The sequence below is a fragment of the Cupressus sempervirens genome, chromosome 10 (assembly GCF_028749045.1).
Source record: "Cupressus sempervirens isolate cs-2001-9-10 chromosome 10, ASM2874904v1, whole genome shotgun sequence".
Classification (NCBI taxonomy): Eukaryota; Viridiplantae; Streptophyta; class Pinopsida; order Cupressales; family Cupressaceae; genus Cupressus; species Cupressus sempervirens.
Genome location: NC_143127.1, coordinates 238,489,837 through 238,508,899, shown reverse-complemented (window position 1 = coordinate 238,508,899; position 19,063 = coordinate 238,489,837). Strand labels below are relative to the sequence as shown.

At 32.9% G+C, this 19,063-nt stretch overlaps 1 pseudogene; it reads right to left on the bottom strand.

Annotated features, from left to right (window-relative positions):
* Positions 1 to 11,290: 11,290 nt before the first annotated feature.
* On the bottom strand, positions 11,291 to 12,053 carry LOC149533520 (cyclic dof factor 2-like; annotated as a pseudogene).
* Between the last annotated feature and the right edge of the window lie 7,010 nt (positions 12,054 to 19,063).

Genomic DNA, 19,063 nt, shown 5'->3' with positions numbered 1-19,063 from the left:
GACAGTGTCAGTACCATGTAATTATGTGAGGATATGTGGTTGCGAGTGTCAGGTCATGATTTTCAGTGATATGAGCATTTACTCACACAGATTCTGGGTTAGTTTGGCCATTTTGTTCTTTGTTTTTTGTGAGACTCTTATTTTTAGCTTCATTTGGGGGTTTCAAAGGAAGATGAACTGTGATTTTGGTGAGAGGAAAATGGGAGGTAAGAGGAAAAGGGTGGAACCAGTTCATTGTTCGAAGTGGATGAAGAAGGAGGAGGTGTGGGATATTCTAAGGCATGGTAATTTTACTAGGTATATGGAGTGGTTAAATGGTAATAACCCAGTCATTACACAACAGTTCATAAAAACTTGGAAGGAAGGCTTGGTTTTGGTGGGTAATTAGTGTATGGAGGTCACTAAGGATGTGATTGCTGAGACCACGGGCTTGGGGCTGGATGGCATCAATTCCTATAGGGAATGAAAAATTTTAGACAGAGCAATTAAGGAATTTGTGGAGTCTAAGAACGAGAAGAACCATCTAGTCAAAATAGGTAATTCCTATATCAATCCGGCCTTTGTTTCTCACCCATGGCATTTTGTGTTGTTTGTGATTATGGAATACCTAACCCTTGATGGGAGATTTACAAAATGTTATGGGTACCATTTCATGCTGGCCAACCACTTTAGGCATAATGTTAAAATTAATTTTCCTCACTATTTAAGGCAATCTCTTAGCATATCTATCCAGGCTATATAGAAAGACCAAAATGGCGAACATGTTTGCCACGAGGGTCTTATGGTTCTCATCATGAATGTCTTGAAGTCCAAAAAGATCGTAAAGCCTAAAGGCTCTTTGAAGGTTGCTAATTATGATATGGAAGGTAGCATTCTAGAGAAGGGTTATGATTCTGAAACCCAAGATGAAGCCAAGGGGGTGAGGAGAATTTGAACAAGGGCTTCGGGGGTAGTTCAAAGAAGAAGAAGAAAAGTGATTGTTGACTCTGATTCAGACAAAGAAAGTGATTTTATGGAGGATTTGGTGAGGGATTATAAAAAGAAAAGTGGGAGTAAGGGTACTAGGATTAAGGGCATTACTACTATGAGGGCTTTTTCCTCCTCGGATGATGAACCCTCGGTCCATAGGATGAAGAGGAAGATATAGCCCTCAAGACATCAGGAAAAGAAAGTTAGGCATAATGGGGAGGCAGATGATGAGGAGTCTGATGAATAGGGGCTACATCTTGATGTTGTGGATAAGTCTGAAGATTTGCCAGGGTCTACAAAAGGGTTGTATGGTAACCCTGGCATAATATTGAAGGAGATTGGGGCTATGAAAAAACAAATGCAGGTGGTTGGAAGGGATATGCAAGAACTTTCAAAAGAGGTAGAGTAAGCTGGCAAAGTGGCTTGTGGTGAATGCACACTTGGACAACATATTGATAGACTATTAGAGGTGATTGGGAATGTAGATTAAGTCAAAAACCTCATGCAAAAGATCCCACAGCTAGAGGCAAAGAACAGGGCGATGGATAAAGAGTTTAATGCCAACCAGGGGAAGATCTCAAAATTGGAAGCTAAGATGAGAAATCTAGGAAAATTGGTTAAATAGATTGCTGACAATGTTAGCACTCTGTTGAATAAAGTGGAGAATGAGAAAGGTCAGGAATCCCCTAAGGTTGTTGAGATTCAGGGTCCCAACAAGCATACTAAGGCTCACTCAAAGAAGATTGAGGACATGAGCAAAATGAATGAGGTCAAGGCTATGGCTGAAAATATGCACATCCTTACAGACTAGGCACTTGACCTGATCAAGTCTTCTTAGCTGGCTTTTTGTTGTTTCTTTTGCTATCCTTTTGCTGTCTTTTTTAGTAGTCCTTCGAGTGAGCTCTTGGATGTATTTTTTGGAGGTCTGTTTCATGTTTTCTATAGATAGCTCTCTCTATAGATTTCTTCTTTGCTTCTCTCATGACTTTTTGTAAAAGGTTTCGGTTCCTTTAAAACCTTCTTTTGCTTAATCAAAATAGAGAGAAAATTTAAATATATTTAAAATGTTCAAAAAAAAGATTAGTCAAAGTATTGTCAAACAAATTCGTTTTCAAAAATAATAGGAATGATTTCTTTTTTCAATTGCAGACAACACAGTTAATGGAAAATGTCCACCCAAGATCAAAATTTCTAAAGGCTTCAATGTTTATCCAGGAATTAGAGCCAGATAACCTTCATTTCTTTGAATGAACAATTATATATTTTCAAAATTGACTCAAACATTCAAAACATAAGAAAGGCTACACGATTTAGGAAATTATTTGAGACATGATATGTGATTCGAAGAATGTAAATAATAAAAGTGAAAATAATACATTGTTAGCAAATGTAAAGGTAATATTTTTACAATCTTTAGCACCAAATTTTACAACTGCTAGCTTTAAAATGAAATGGGTAAGTTGACTTTGAAAATAAAAGTATTTTTTTTCATATAAATCCTTACCTATTTTGAAAGGGTTAAAGCCATGCAACTCCATACATGAGAACTTGTATAAGTAAATAAAATAAGATTTCTATGAATTGAGAAAAGATAGGGATCAACTACATACATGGCACTAATCACGACTAGAATAATTCTTTAAAAATATCACACTTTACAATCGTCCCATATAAGAGTTAAAAAAATTCAATCAAACAATAGAAAATTAATTTGTTGAAATTATTAAGTTAAAAAACTTGTATGTATATTTACGAAACATGAAATTTATAACAAAATATAAAAGTATAATCAATTTTAATTGGTGGAAAAGAATTCATTTAATCACTAGTTAAGATGACTAATTCATAATGCGAACCTATGACAAGTACTAATAAGATGTTTGAAAAGTGGAAAAAAGCATTGCTAAAAATTAGCAGTTGCTATTTTAGGAGAAGATTTGGATAGACCATCCACTTCCTAAAACCCCTCATTGACCCCTAATGAGGTGATGTTTTTTTGTGGATGATAGACTCACCCTTAAAAGGGTCTTCCAAAATGTGTGTACTAATTTGGTATACTTATATATGTGCTTATATATTATAATTATTAGTTTGAATATTTTGGCTTTTTCTTATTCTTATGAGGATGATGGATGAATCGCGATTGAATTATAGATTTAGAAATTTGATATCTATTTAAATTGATAATTTTTTATGTAATCTTTATATGACCTAAATGTTATATTTGCAAATGGTTTTAATTTTTTTTTTTTTCTAGAATATGGTAAAAGAGCAACCCTATTTAAAATATTAAATTAAGACACCCTTTACTGGTGTCCGTAAATCTTAGAGTTGGATGCAATTTAAATTTGCGTTGACTATATTTTTGTGTTTTCATGCTTTAAATTTGTGCATTGAGTATATTTTTGGATTTGCTCCAAAATATGAAATGGATATTGTAGGACAAGATTCTTATGGTCCATTTTCATAATAGAATGTGGGAGATAATTAATTGAAGAAAATAAAGTATAAGAATCTAGTATTATGGGATGAAATTAATATTTATTAAATTAATCAATCTAAATAGTTAAATTAGCATGCATCAAATCTAAGAAACTTATTCAAGTTTCTAATTACATCAAACAAATACTAAAATAAACACAAAATAAGAGAGAGGAAGTGCATCCCTGGTGTGTTGAATATTGATGAAGATTGAAGGAAATTCAGAAAGTATGATATGAGAATGTGCTCTATGTAATTGCAGGATATTATGATACTTCAAGCACATATCACATTAAGCTAGTTCTTCTTGCCAAAAAAGTGTTGGACTTGGGTGCTACAACAATTGGCAATGCTAAATATGAGCACTAGGGACCTTAGATATGTACTATAGAGGATGTAAATGATAGGGTATGGTATACTAGTAGACATTAAGACAACTTGAACCAATACAATGATCATTTCTATTTAATTTGAGACGTCATGAAAATAAACACTTATGATTTATACATGAAAAATAAACAACATTCCTTTATAAATGTGACATAAGATAAGTACCTTAGGAAAATCCTCACAGTGAAAATATTGAGCCTCCAAAATTATCCACCATCCATGTATTATTCAAGAGTGCAAAATTTTAATACATCTATAAAAGTCTTTGAAATTTTATCCTTCATCAAGCACTCCTTGTCAAAAAATATGTATCACACAATTCATGTTATGCTTCCAACCTCAAAAAATGTTGACCTAGCTTACTTTAAATGAGAAGCTTTTTTCTTAGGCCAAAGTAGTTATGAGAAAAGTATTTTCCTCTTGAAAATGTCTTCTTAAATTTATTCCTATAGCTCTTGAATTTACAATCACTAATACATTTTAGCAAATATGCGACTATGTGACTAAAAAGTTTAGTTACACTACTAAAATTTTTAGTCACATGACTAAAATTAATCACATTTCACTATTTCTTTACAATTTACAGGTATAAGTGACTAAATAGATGACTACTTTGGTCACTGGGTAAAATCACAAGATCAACCAAATGGAAATGACTAAATAGACTACCAAATAAATGACTAGAAATAAGTGACTAGATAATTAGTTACCTAAACAGAAGTGACTAAATAAACTATCAAATAAATCATTAAATAAGTGACTAGATAATTTTCATTTGTACTTTCTCTTTTCACTTTCTCTAAGGTTTATTTACTATGGATGAGGTTAATTTTATCTTCCACAACTCAGTCATGGCCCTTGGACCTTATCTTTCTCATGCTAATTGTGGTTTCACTTTGCATCTTCCTAGGTACATGACGTTTTGTTAAATGGCTTAGGAGATTTTATCCACTATTTTCGGCTCTTCGATCAATATTGAAAACTGATTTAATTTTTTAATAAAAGGTAAATAAATGGACAAACTAATAATTATTTTCTTAATTTAGTTCTCTTCATTTATATTACTCATTTGGATTCTCAATTGTTTAATATTCCACTATTCATAATAAAATAATTATTCATTTATATCTGATAGTTAGAAACATACTCAAAAATATTGATAATTGATTACTAATTAAAAATATATTTAATAACATGTAAATGTTATTATTTATAAAATATGAGAAGGTAGGTAGATATGCATTTTCATTTGGAAGGATTTTAGACAATTTATTTTTGGCATGAAAAAGGATTGAGAAATAATTTTAATCATAGTTTTCCCTCTAGTTAAGTTGAGATTTTCTCCATGGAAGTCTATTTTGAAGAGGAGGGTTTATTCTTATTTAGGATAATCCTTTTTTGAGAAAAGAAGAAGGGTGAATTAGGTGAGAGAAAAAAACAATGGGGGACGATGGATCCTATGAATGCAATTAATGGAAAAAAGAATTATGGATCATTATTGTAACATATTTTCTACCAGCAAGGCAAGATGGGTGATGAGCCCATACCAAGATGACTCCATGCTAGAAGATTTAGGTGTCCTAAGGAATCATTAAGAAGCTTACCATCATGCCCTTTCAGTAATGTAAGAACAACATCAACACTATCGATTGCTATCCCTCTTGCCTTACCAACAACATATTCATATTTGTCCCTTTAAACTCCAAATGAGCAATATTACCAGTATGATTTTAGCTACATATCCTTAATTCATTTTTAATCTAGTTCCTATTTCCAAGGACAATACGTATTTTTCCAATGAAAGATGTATCATCTGACCTTTATAATTAAAGTGTGAGTTTAACTTTGAGAAATTTTTATTTTTTTCACTTTTATCTTGCTTCTTTGGATTTTTCCTAGATTATGCCTCTTATGTACGTGGATTCAAATAATCAAAATCATAGTTTTGTTAGATGACATCATGGACGAAAATTAAAGTATGTCAAGAATAGGAAGCACAGTCCTTGAGCACTTATATATTTTGATACTTGCACCTTGTTAGAGAAATTAATACTGAATTCAACTTGGGTGTACTATGATGTAGAAAATGATATATATTAGCCACTTTAAGTTGTAATCAACATTTAGTGTAATTTTAGTTGATTGTTGTTATTTAAATCTTGTTTCATATATAAAGTATGTTTTGCATGATAATCATGAATGGGTACATTGCATTAACACTTAGAAAAACCAAAACCTAGTTGAAAGAATCACAAATTTGAACTATAAAGTATGAACCATTCATTTCCAAGAAATGAATTAAAACAATAAAGCTATATGTTAGCACATTTCATAAGAATCTTTAATATTCTTAAAAGTGATTCACAAGCCACTTTAAATTTAACATTAGTTTATGGTATACATTAGTCCATGCAAAACACCAAATCTCACCCATGAAAATTTCCCTCACTCAAGAAAATACCAAAAATTTATTACTATTTTCAAGAAAATAAACGGGCAAGAATTTGATTAGGCTTATATAATTGTATGTGAGAGACATTGGGCATCTGGGAAAAAATAAGAAATGTTGTGAAATTCCATGGCTCATCCTATAGCACAGGTGCAACATTAGGGTTTCTTCCTTACTAAACACTGTTGACATGGATTGGTATGTAACTCGATTTAATTTGTTTTGTCCCCATTTCCCTTATTATCTAAACTACTCTAGATTGTATCCATGCTCTTGTAGTGCCTGCCCCTAAGTCTCATTTCTGTTATCATTGCCAAACTCTTTTAGGCCAATTTATGTTTGATGATTAGTATTATTATTTTAGAGATTATCAGATGTTGTTTTACACTCAGTTTATTATATGATGAGATTACTTGGTACTCTATATTTCATGCATGTATGATGATTATTCAATGTTTTCAGTTATCGATGATGATTAGTTAGATGGTTTATTATTCCATGTGCTTCTTATGGATACTTACCCCATACTGCATGTGTATGGTGTGCGTGTTTGTTTTATTTATGTATGGTGTTTCTGATGTGGTTAAGGAAGGGAGTCGTAGTCACTTGCTAGTCGGGATCTACACGATGCACCACTTCCGGCCATTGTCTGTTTAGCTTAGAATATTGTGTTTGTACATGCGTGGATTTTATGCAGGTTGCAGGTACCGGGTATCGACTTCCCTGAATTGCCAGGATGAGCGTACCCTATCGCATTGTCTCAATGGTAAGAGAGGGGAGATAAACTCTTAAGTCCAATTCCTAAACCCTTTAGCCAATTGTCCTAATTGATAATTAGGACAAGTATCTGAGTTAAGTACCCTCCGAATGCATCAAATGATGTAATTTCAGGATTATAACCCTTTTTGTTTTGGTTTAATATGTGTTTTTCTATGTAGGGTTTTCATATGTTGCTTTATGAGTCCTTGGTGTATTTTTTTTATTAATTAAGTCTAATTAAAAAGATTAATTAAAGATTTAATTTAATGGAGAATTAATATGATGTCTTTAATATTTAATTAATTGAGAAATTAATTAAATAAAAGAATTAAATTTAGAGGTTAAAGTTCAAAGATAAATTTAGAACAGGATAATATTAATTTAATTTAATAATAATATATTTGGAGTTCATTTTTAAATAAATGCTAAATATTATTGTTATTTAAATTAATTAAATATGTTATCAATTAAGTTTCTAAAATTAATTTAAAAAGTTGAAAGATATAAAATTATTAAGAATTCTAGATCGCATGATCTAAGCATGAGTTTAAATATGATAAATAAATTAAAAGATTAAATAATAAAAATTAATAATGTTATTTTAATTTTATGAAGTGCACATGAGATTAAAGTAATAAATTAATTTAAAATAGAAGTCAAGTGGAATATTAAATAAAGTTATTTAATAAATCAACTTATTGTGCATAAAAGATGAATGCAAATTAAAAGAAAAGATAATAAAGGTTAATTTGGAGTTAACTGAGTTGTGCAAAGAGTCTTCTCGGGTGAACGCACAATTAGTGCCCCGATTTGAGGAGAAAATTGCTTATCACAACTTTGGGGGTTCATGTTTGGGGACACACGAATTTGGACGGGAATTTTTGGGGAGACTGCTTTTGGAAGCGAATTTCAGAAGGCTGATACCAAGAAAGTTTTCCAGAAGAAGGTTATTGAGAGGAGTGAATTCTCTTACAGTTCCTGGAGATTGCATAATAGCATCAGGATCAGGTAGGGTCTTGTGTTATTGATTATCGATTTATTACGCAAATATCCTTTCCTGTCTTCTTCGTGTTTGGAGTTTGTAAATCTAATTTCTCTGTGATGAAAGTTTTAACCTTTCAATATTGTGAATTCATTAATTGTTCGTCAATAATTTCTGTATTCATGGAGACTGGAAGAGTCATTAGAACCCTTGTTTTCTAGATTAAGAAATCAAGATTAAAATGAGTAAGGGTTTTGAATGTAAAATTGAAAGTTCTAATTTAAAAAAAAATAAAAAATAAAATATATATATATATATATATATATTATATATATATTTTCCTTGGAGGATATTGTCTTAATAAAAATTAAATATAAAATAAACATTATTTATTTTATATATATATATATATATATATATATATATATATAGTTTTAATAAAATTAAATAAATCTAATTTAAAATAAAATTAATTTATTTTATACATTTATTAAAAAACGAAATTAGAGATTTTTTTTATAAAAGAAAAAAAATTAAAAAAAAAAATATATATATTTTTGGGTGGGGCGGGGCCACCACTTCCCACGCCCCTACACCCTTCCCCACGCTGCCGCAGCAGGTGGTACTGCTGCTTGCGGCAGCAGTAACACCTGCGGCCGCAGGTGGACGGCAGGCTGGCGGGCCTTAAAAAATGTCGTTTCTTTTAATAGTAATACGATTTCTTTTTTTAAAAATCATTTTTTTAAAAATCGTTTTAAATATAATTATTTTATTTAATATTATTATTAGTTAATTTAAAATTTATTAAATTTTAAATTATATTGAAATTTTATTATTTATTAATAATTTTATAAATAAATAAATTATTAATAAATATCATATGATTCTTTATGTATCATTAATTAATCTTATTTAGGTTTGACAATACTGAAACTGAAACCTTATTGTTTAAATCAACAATATTTTTTTCAAATAAAAAAAAAAAACAAATCCAATCTATGAGACTTTGATGTTTTCTATACGTTGTCTATTATTTGTGATTTTTGGGGATTGGCTTAGCTTTGACCAATCTTAGGTTGTTACCAGAGGTTCGGGGTTGTGAATGTGATGTCATGATGATTTGGTCTCGATCTTTCTTAACCCGACCATGGTAATGTGATGAAGTGCTCTATGAAATGATTGTATTTACTGTTTGTTATTGCTTTCCAGTTTCCTTGTGTGAAACTGAGGTGTATGTATTTGAGATACCTAACTTAACCATTTTTGAGCCTTGATCAGTTATATTTGATAACCATTTTTGAGTCTCAATCAGTTATACTTGGATTGCTTTTCGGTCGCTTGAGAGGACTAAAGTGTTTGTTATGTTCTTGATGATGTCATGTTTTGACTTGACCATTTTGGAGTCTTCGATCAGTATTGTAATTTACTATTGGGATACTTTCTGGTTGCTCATTGGAGAACCATTGGATTTTGTGATTTATCATTGATGCCTTCAGTTGCTGATAGAGAACTGTCGTGGTCATATGATTATTATTTGGTGCTTATTTGTTGCTCATGAAGAATTGATGTAGTTTTGTGGCTTATCTTTTATGATGTCTTTTCAGTTGCTTGTATAGGACTGAGGTGGTTTTATTATGATTCTTTGATTTATGATTTCATGAGCCTAGGGTAGGTTATCTATGTGTAGAGTCGAGAAGTGGCTTGCAATGGGGATCGGGGCCCTAAGAGGCTTCCTGGAGTAACCCATTGTAAGTTGATTTAATAAGTGAAAACATTTACACTAAATGGAAGAAAATGAACCTAACAAGATAATTGTATGTTCTCTCCCATGCCTTGAGTGCTAGTACAAACTAGGATGGGGTAGAGAGAACGCTTGGTTATGACCTTGCATTCCATAGTATGCCTCGTTAGTATGAGAGGATACTAGTGGCCGCAGGGATCAGTAGGGACCCGGGATTCCTAAGGGATTGCTCGGGTAACTTCTACGTGACTTTTGCAATGACACTTTCCCGCTTGCATATTAGGTTTCCTACGTGTCTTTGTGGTGCCTCTGGGTCTAGATGTCTATCTATGTTGGAACCCTTGAGTTAGTATACTTTTAGGATTTCCAGACTTAGAGAGTACTTGTGTTTTGTGTTTTGATACCTTGTTTGGGACTTGAGACTATCTCCTCAGCGCGGTGGGAGTGGACCATTTAGGTTCCACGTGGTCGGGTGGTAGTGCTTTTACTCTTACCATTGAGATCCGTTTCGTGGTCACCGTGGCTGGAGTTTTCGTGATTGGCATTTACCTTCACTATGTTCTTGGATTATTATGATAGATGGTTAGATTTTATGATAGATGTTTTATCATTATGGATGTATGGATGTATCATGTATGGTGAATAGTTTCATATATTTTTACTGTACTTTGTATCATGGATTTGAGGATGTTGTATCTTTATCTTTACATATGTATATTCTTTTAAGCCTTTCATACCCTGTGACTTGTACAGTGGATGATTGAGCATTCCGAATTAATTTGCCAAGAGGCATTCGGATCAAATGTATATTATGGACATGGGACTTTCTGATTATTCTTTCATATGTATGTGATAGTTGTTAGACTTAGAATTAATTAAATTTAAACGTGACTCTACGTCTTGGGATCTTTAAGAAATGTAACTTACAATGTATGTTTGTTGATGATTACATGTTATTGCTTCCGCTACTATGTGTTTGATGTGTATGTTATACTTTCTTACTTTAAAAAAAAAAAATGTTTAGCAAACTTAGTGAAACTTTAGGTTAATTCTTTTGGATCCCTTGGCGGGGCGCTATAGCTCTCCTTTTAAACTATTGGCATGCCATTAAACTCCATTTTGTTTTGTTTTTGAATGCTCTAAATTTTAATAGAAACATATTCTCAAAGATTGGAAAAAGGAGATTTTGAGGTATGTCTCTCTGCATTGTTTTATTAAGCTCTTCCCTTATTCACATCTCTAGAATAGCACATGTGTTGTGCTTTCTCTTTTCTTCTTTGATCAAAATATATTAGGACCATATTAATATGAAAATATAAATCCTAAATTTTATTACCATTAGTAATTTAGTAGAGCCTATAGTTAGCTCAAACCTAGAAAGAGTGTTGTTATAGTTATCTAAAGTTCCAAGAACAAAACAACAAGGAATTCTTGTTTCCCACACACCAGGAAGCCTTTCCCTTGAAGCAACATTATTGAAATTACTACTCTCAAGGGAAAAAGAAATGTCATTAGGGAACTATAATGCTACAATTATTGGAGCATGATCCCCCAACCAAAAGTTCAACCATATGGCTACGGACCTCTGTAATAAGGGTCTAATGAGGAATAATGACATACCATCATGTTATGCCTATTTGGTCCATTTGAGGGGTAGCATGAAAATTATTTATGAGATCTTCCCTTTTTGCCAAAGTGTTGCATGTAATTGAAGATCCACATGAGTTATCATCTTTAATTTTTCAGTTTGTCAATTGATTTTTTCATCATCTTTCTTTAAGAAATCTTGTCTGTTTGTCATTAGTTGATCTACCAAATTAAAGGTTATAGCCATAGATTCACAAATAGGAGAATCTAGTCTAAAATATAGCATAGTTCCTCCTATAGATTCTATATTCAAAGGAATGAGTTACAATTGAGAAGTTACTTGTGTCGAAAAAAGTGCAGTGGACATTACTTAGTAGTGGGTAGGATAAGGACCATCAACTCTAGTAGTTACAAGAATATTAGTCATTAGCTTAGGCCTATAGTGTGAAACCAAATGTTTGTTCTTACATTGTCATACACCTACATGAATATTCCTTATTTATTCTTCCTCTAAAAGTCCAGTATCTTTGGCAATTTTCACAAAAATGTTGTTGTTGGGTCACATTGTAATTTCTATAATATCAAAATCTTGTATCTAAACTATCATGACAAGGGAAAGGTAAAAAGAAATCAGGTTTCTTTGACATCTTTTCCTCATTTCCATTTGTAAATAGATTCTTCCTCATCATTCCCATTTTTCAAGTTATTATTTTCCATTTTTGTGAGTGAATTTCTTTCCTTTGAGTCTTGTATAGTATTTTTGTAAGTTCCTTCTATGGATTCACTCATAAAAACAACTTCAAAATATCCTTCCAAAAGGGCTTTATCCTCCTACCTCCCTATGGATTTCTTGTGAATTAACTTCAACATGATTATGCAATTCCTCTTACGAAGACCTTAAGATGTTTCTCCTAATATTTCAAACCTGTTAAAAATAATAGTAGTTTGACCTTATTTGGTATCTTAATCTAGTTTGTCTATTTGGTTTGATTGTGTTAAATGCGTATTGAGAATTTTGGAGCGTCTGAAGCATATTTTGTTCTTGACAAAGTTGCCATGTCCATGACATCTATTACATTTGAGTGGCAATTGGTTATAGTAAAGTTTATGGATATATGACAATCTATCAAGATTTATCTCAATAGCTTTAGAGAGACCTTTCTCCAACTCTACTTCCTTGTAGATTAGGTTGTGGAGAAAGTTTCTTTAAGACTGAAACTTATCAACAAAATGGTCCATAGTTTTGTCTATGATAGTCATAAAGACTTGTCATCCCAATAATTAATAAGGCAATGTGGAAGTTGTATATGCTACTTTAGTATGTTAGAAACACTAAATTAAAACAATCAAAAAGCATTTGCATACTAATTTAACATAACTTCATGAGAGACAAAGTGAAGTCCTCAAATGAGAATATGAGCCATGGATAGGCTCTCTCAATGAGGATGATCACTTGATGTAGAGGTGTGCCTAATAGCTAAGATGGCTTGATTATGTATGTATGCTCAAATGCTCAAATGGGCTTCAATGGAGAATTTTTGATAGATTTTGGTGAATGGATTTGATGTAAAAATGGCTTCTCAAAATGGCATTATGGCTTTACTTTCTAGATTGTGTTGTGTTTGCAAAGGGGAAGGATCCAATTTATAAGAAAGAGGCTTGAGGGATGGAGGGCTAAGATGGAAGGAAAGGAGAAAGCTTATGGAGGGCTCAAATTGAATGAGATGAGAGCACATGGATTGTGCTTCCTTACAACCAATCAGGGAGTGACGCATGTCATAGGGTGAGAGGATGGAGGAAAGGGCAAGGATGAGTCAACAAAGGAGGCTCAAGGGATAATATCTTCATAAAGACCCTTCATAAGTGCTTTGTAAGAGCATTGAAGGAGAGTGTAAGAGATATTTGAGAGTCATTTATGTTGGAGGGTGAGGAATTTCAACTTGGGTTGGATTAGGAAGGTTTTAAGCTTGCTTAGGATTGTGCAAATGATTAGAGGATGGATTAGGATGGTTTAGGATTAGCTTAGGGATAGGCAAGTGGATGGAAATAAATGAGGGTGGGTGAAGGAGGAGATATTTGTTAACTTTGGCTTGGGTTAGCAAGTCTTAACCCATGTTTAGGGAATGTGACAAGGTTAGGAGGGGATTAGGATTAGGATTAAAGATAAGGATTGACATCTTCTAGAAGAGTCTAGGCTTTGGATGAGGATGAAGAATTTTTAGAAGAGTCTAGAACTTCCTAGGATGAGGATAAAAAAGGTTTTTTAGAAAATAAATAAAGTTTTATTTATTTCAAGGTTTGGGTTGAGGAGATATTTACTAAAACATTTTTAATAAACATGAGGATTAATATTTAATCTTAATTAAATATTTTGAGTTGGGATTAGGGATAGGAAATGATGGGATCAGCCTTTAATCAAAATTAAAGAAGGATTAGAAGATTTTGGAAGAGGTTAGTGGTCTTAAGGAAATTGGCCAAGTTTTGGGCAAAAAAAAAATTATTTATTTATTTTGGAATTTTTGGTCAATTTATTAATTAAATAATTAATAAATAAGGAAATAATGTTTAAATAAGATTTAAACATTTTTGGGAGGGATTCCTTAATTAAATATTTTTAATTAAGATAAAGGGATTTAATGACATAAAAAATTAATTAATTAACTAATTAAATAATTAATTAATAAATGATGATGTCATTAGGGACTTTTTTCAAAAAATAAAAATATTTTATTTTCTAAAAGATTTTTAGGTGTTTACATTTTGCCCCTCTTTGATGCGATGCCGCAAGTGGCATGACATCAAAGATAAGAAAATAAGATGCCCAAGGCTAGAGCAGAAGATGAGAGAATGGACTGTGAGATGCCCCCTCAAGAAGGCGGCAGGGAGAGAAAGTGAGGCTTGATGGCTTCTTGAAAAGTACAAGAATCTTGGTGGGTGGGAGGACGAAGAGTGGCTTAAGAGAAGAGGTTTAGTTAGCTCAAACTCTCACTATGGGAGAATGATAAAGGGGAAAAATAGAGGCACAAGAGTAAACAAGCTTAAGACTTTTAGCATTGGGGGGAGGATGAAGGAGAAGAGTGCTATAAAAAGGAATGCAAGATAGGCAGATGGATGATGGGATGATAAAGTTGATGCAACAGGATTTCAAAGAGCTAGATTGGTGAGAGATGGGTTTCAGAGATCCCTAGGACTAGGATTGTGGATCTCGAAAGATGAGGCTTGGTGGATTGATTTGATTGGTGGATCCTAAGACCAAGATTGTGGATCCCTAAAACTAAGAGTGATGATTTATTCAAAGAGATACTGAAGCATAAGCTGGGGTAGGAGAAATAGATGCTGGATATGGATGGGGAATAATGGAGATGAAGGGATTCCATTGAAGCTTTTTGAGCGGGGGGATACTTTAAAGAGAAGCACCACCATGTAGTTGAGCACTAGATTTGCTATAGGACTGTTGGTTAATTGCCAAGGTTACCAAGAACATTAAGGCCTTTTCACCAACTATCCAAAGGACTGACAGAATTGACTCAAAACAAATGCACAAGGATTGCCCCAGTAGCACACATGAATCCTAGAGGAAGCAGCGTGGAATTGACACTGGGTAACCCACAAGCAGAAAAGAAAAACAAACAAAAGACCTAATCAAAATCTTATGCTCAGATTGCCCCATTCACAGAATACCATGATATGGAAGATCGTGGAAACCTTGAGTAGGGAACAAAAAGATTGCTTGGAAAAGATACTTCAAGATCCAAAGAGAAGATTCCAAATCAAAAGAAAGTGAAAATCCAAAAGAGAACCGTTTGCCAACGAGATGGGTAGGATGAGGTACTAACGGACCAAGATCAGACATGAGGAAAGCTATATCCTACAAGGATCTATCGGATAGCACCTAAGCTAATGGATCTGGATGAGTGATGCATCTGGCAAGCTGAACTAAGAAGGATAACACTTTGGTGATAGGATATCTAGCTAAAGAATGCATTGGAATAGCTAACCAAGGGTTGTGCAATGTGTGCAAGATGCTGATCAAGGATGAACTAACATGAAAGCTAGATAGATACAATGGTACTAAGCTAAAGAGGATGTACAAGCTGACAGATCAAGATATGTTACAAATGTACAAGGTTGTTCATGTTTGGGTTTTGTGAGATTGAAATGTTTTAGAGTGTGTTGGATGGATAGTTGGATAATTTGATGGTTTTGTGAAAAGCTTAAGGAAAATGGGATTCTTTTTGTGCATGTGATAGGATACAAACTAGGATACAAGATTATTTACAAGCTGGAATATGGTACAAGTTTTGGACAATATTTGGATATACAAGCTATGATACAAGATTTACAAGGTATGATACAAGCTTTGGTACAAGATTTATAAGTTGAGGTACAAGATTTACAAGCTGTACAAGAGGTATTTACAAGCTTCATTAGATGTTGGATATTTGGTTGGAACACCAAGGGAACAAGCAGGTGTTTTATGGGATGGTGAGTGGATGGATGAGGGATAGGATAGTGATAGATAATGGATTAGTCTTAGTACACAAGGTACCTGAATTACCAAGTTTTCACCAAGGTACCTATCTGAGGCGCTTGAATTGCCAAGTTTTCACCATTGGACGCTTATTTCTCTTTACTATTTTTTTTTGTATTTTTTAAAAGCTGGGTATACCAAGGATCTTCAAGCATAGAACTTCTTGAGATGAATGATGTTAGTAGGATCATTCAAGAGTTCTCCTTCCAGTATAGATAGCTAATAGGCTTCGGAGCCAAAGGAGCCAGTGACAACATAAGGGCCAAGCCATGTAGGTTCAAACTTGCCTTTCTTTTCTTGATCGACTGGGACTTTCATATTTTCTTTTCTTGATCGACTTGGTTATGCCTATTTGGTCCATTTGAGGGGTAGCATGAAAATTATTTATGAGATCTTCCTTTTTTGCCAAAGTGTTGCATGTAATTGAAGATCCACATGAGTTATCATCTCTAATTTTTCAGTTTGTCAATTGATTTTTTCATCATCTTTCTTTAAGAAATCTTGTCTGTTTGTCATTAGTTGATCTACCAAATTAAAGGTTATAGCCATAGATTCACAAATAGGAGAATCTAGTCTAAAATATAGCATAGTTCCTCCTATAGATTCTATGTTCAAAGGAATGAGTTACAATTGAGAAGTTACTTGTGTCGAAAAAAGTGCAGTGGACATTACCTAGTAGTGGGTAGGATAAGGACCATCAACTCTAGTAGTTACAAGACTATTAGTCATTAGCTTAGGCCTACAGTGTGAAACCAAATGTTTGTTCTTACATTGTCATACACCTACATGAATATTCCTTATTTATTCTTCCTCTAAAAGTCCAGTATCTTTGGCAATTTTCACAAAAATGTTGTTGTTGGTTCACATTGTAATTTCTATAATATCAAAATCTTGTACCTAAACTATCATGACAAGGGAAAGGTAAAAAGAAATCAAGTTTCTTTGACATCCTTTCCTCATTTCCATTTGTTAATAGATTCTTCCTCATCATTCCCATTTTTCAAGTTATTATTTTCCATTTTTGTGAGTGAATTTCTTTCCTTTGAGTCTTGTATAGTATTTTTGTAAGTTCCTTCTATGGATTCACTCGTAAAAAAAACTTCAAAATATCCTTCCAAAAGGGCTTTATCCTCCTACCTCCCTATGGATTTCTTGTGAATTAACTTCAACATGATTATGCAATTCCTCTTACGAAGACCTTAAGATGTTTCTCCTAATATTTCAAATCTGTTAAAAATAATAGTAGTTTGACCTTATTTGGTATCTTAATCTAGTTTGTCTATTTGGTTTGATTGTGTTAAATGCGTATTGAGAATTTTGGAGCGTCTGAAGCATATTTTGTTCTTGACAAAGTTGCCATGTCCATGACATCTATTACATTTGAGTGGCAATTGGTTATAGTAAAGTTTATGGATATATGACAATCTATCAAGATTTATCTCAATAGCTTTAGAGAGACCTTTCTCCAACTCTACTTCCTTGTAGATTAGGTTGTGGAGAAAGTTTCTTTAAGACTGAAACTTATCAACAAAATGGTCCATAGTTTTGTCTATGATAGTCATAAAGACTTGTCATCCCAATAATTAATAAGGCAATGTGGAAGTTGTATATGCTACTTTAGTATGTTAGAAACACTAAATTAAAACAATCAAAAAGAATTTGCATACTAATTTAACATAACTTCATGAGAGACAAAGTGAAGTCCTCAAATGAGAATATGAGCCATGGATAGCCTCTCTCAACAAGGATGATCACTTGATGTAGAGGTGTGCCTAATAGCTAAGATGGCTTGATTATGTATGTATGTTCAAATGCTCAAATGGGCTTCAATGGAGGATTTTTGATAGATTTTGATGAATGGATTTGATGTAAAAATGGCTTCTCAAAATGGCATTATGGCTTTACTTTCTAGATTGTGTTGTGTTTGCAAAGGGGAAGGATCCAATTTGTAGGAAAGAGGCTTGAGGGATGGAGGGCTAAGATGGAAGGAAAGGAGAAAGCTTATGGAGGGCTTAGATTGAATGAGAGGAGAGCACATGGATTGTGCTTCTTTACAACCAATCAAGGAGTGACACATGTCGCAGGGTGAGAGGATGGAGGAAAGGGCAAGGATGAGTCAATAAAGGAGGCTCAAGGTATAATATCTTCATAAAGACCCTTCATAAGTGCTTTGTAAGAGCATTGGAGGAGAGTGTAAGAGGTATTTGAGGGTCATTCATGTTGGAGGGTGAGGAATTTCGACTTGGGTTGGATTAGGAAGGTTTTAAGCTTGCTTAGGATTGTGCAAATGATTAGAGGATGGATTAGGATGGTTTAGGATTAGCTTAGGGATAGGCAAGTGGATGGCAATAAATGAGGGTGGGTGAAGGAGGAGATATTTGTTAACTTTGGCTTGGGTTAGCAAGTCTTAACCCATGTTTAGGGAATGTGACAAGGTTAGGAGGGGATTAGGATTATGATTAAAGATAAGGATTGACATCTTCTAGAAGAGTCTAGGCTTTGGATGAGGATGAAGACTTTCTAGAAGAGTCTAGAACTTCCTAGGATGAGGATAAAAAAAGTTTTTTAGAAAATAAATAAATTTTTATTTATTTCAAGGGTTTGGGTTGAGGAGATATTTATTAAAACATTTTTAATAACATGAGGATTAATATTTAATCTTAATTAAATATTTTGAGTTGGGATTAGGGATAGGAAATGATGGGATTAGCCTTTAATCGAAATTAAAGAAGGATTAGAAGATTTTGGAAGAGGTTAGTGGTCTTAAGGAAATTGGCTAAGTTTTGGGCAAAAAATAAATTATTTATTTATTTTGGAATTTTTGGTCAATTTATTAATTAAATAATTAATAAATAAGGAAATAATTTTTAAATAAGATTTAAACGGTTTTGGGAGGGATTCCTTAATTAAATATTTTAAATTAAGATAAAGGGATTTAATGGCATAAAAAATTAATTAATTAATAAATGATGATGTCATTAGGAACTTTTTTCAAAAAATAAAAATATTTTATTTTCTAAAGGATTTTTAGTTGTTTACAGAAGTTTCATTCAAATAGGGGCTGCATTGAGTATATTTTCTATTGTATGGAAATCCATGGCCTAATGATCAAATAATCAAATAAAACCCTCTTCCTTCTTAAAATAAGGATCATTTCTTAAAATTTAATCCTTG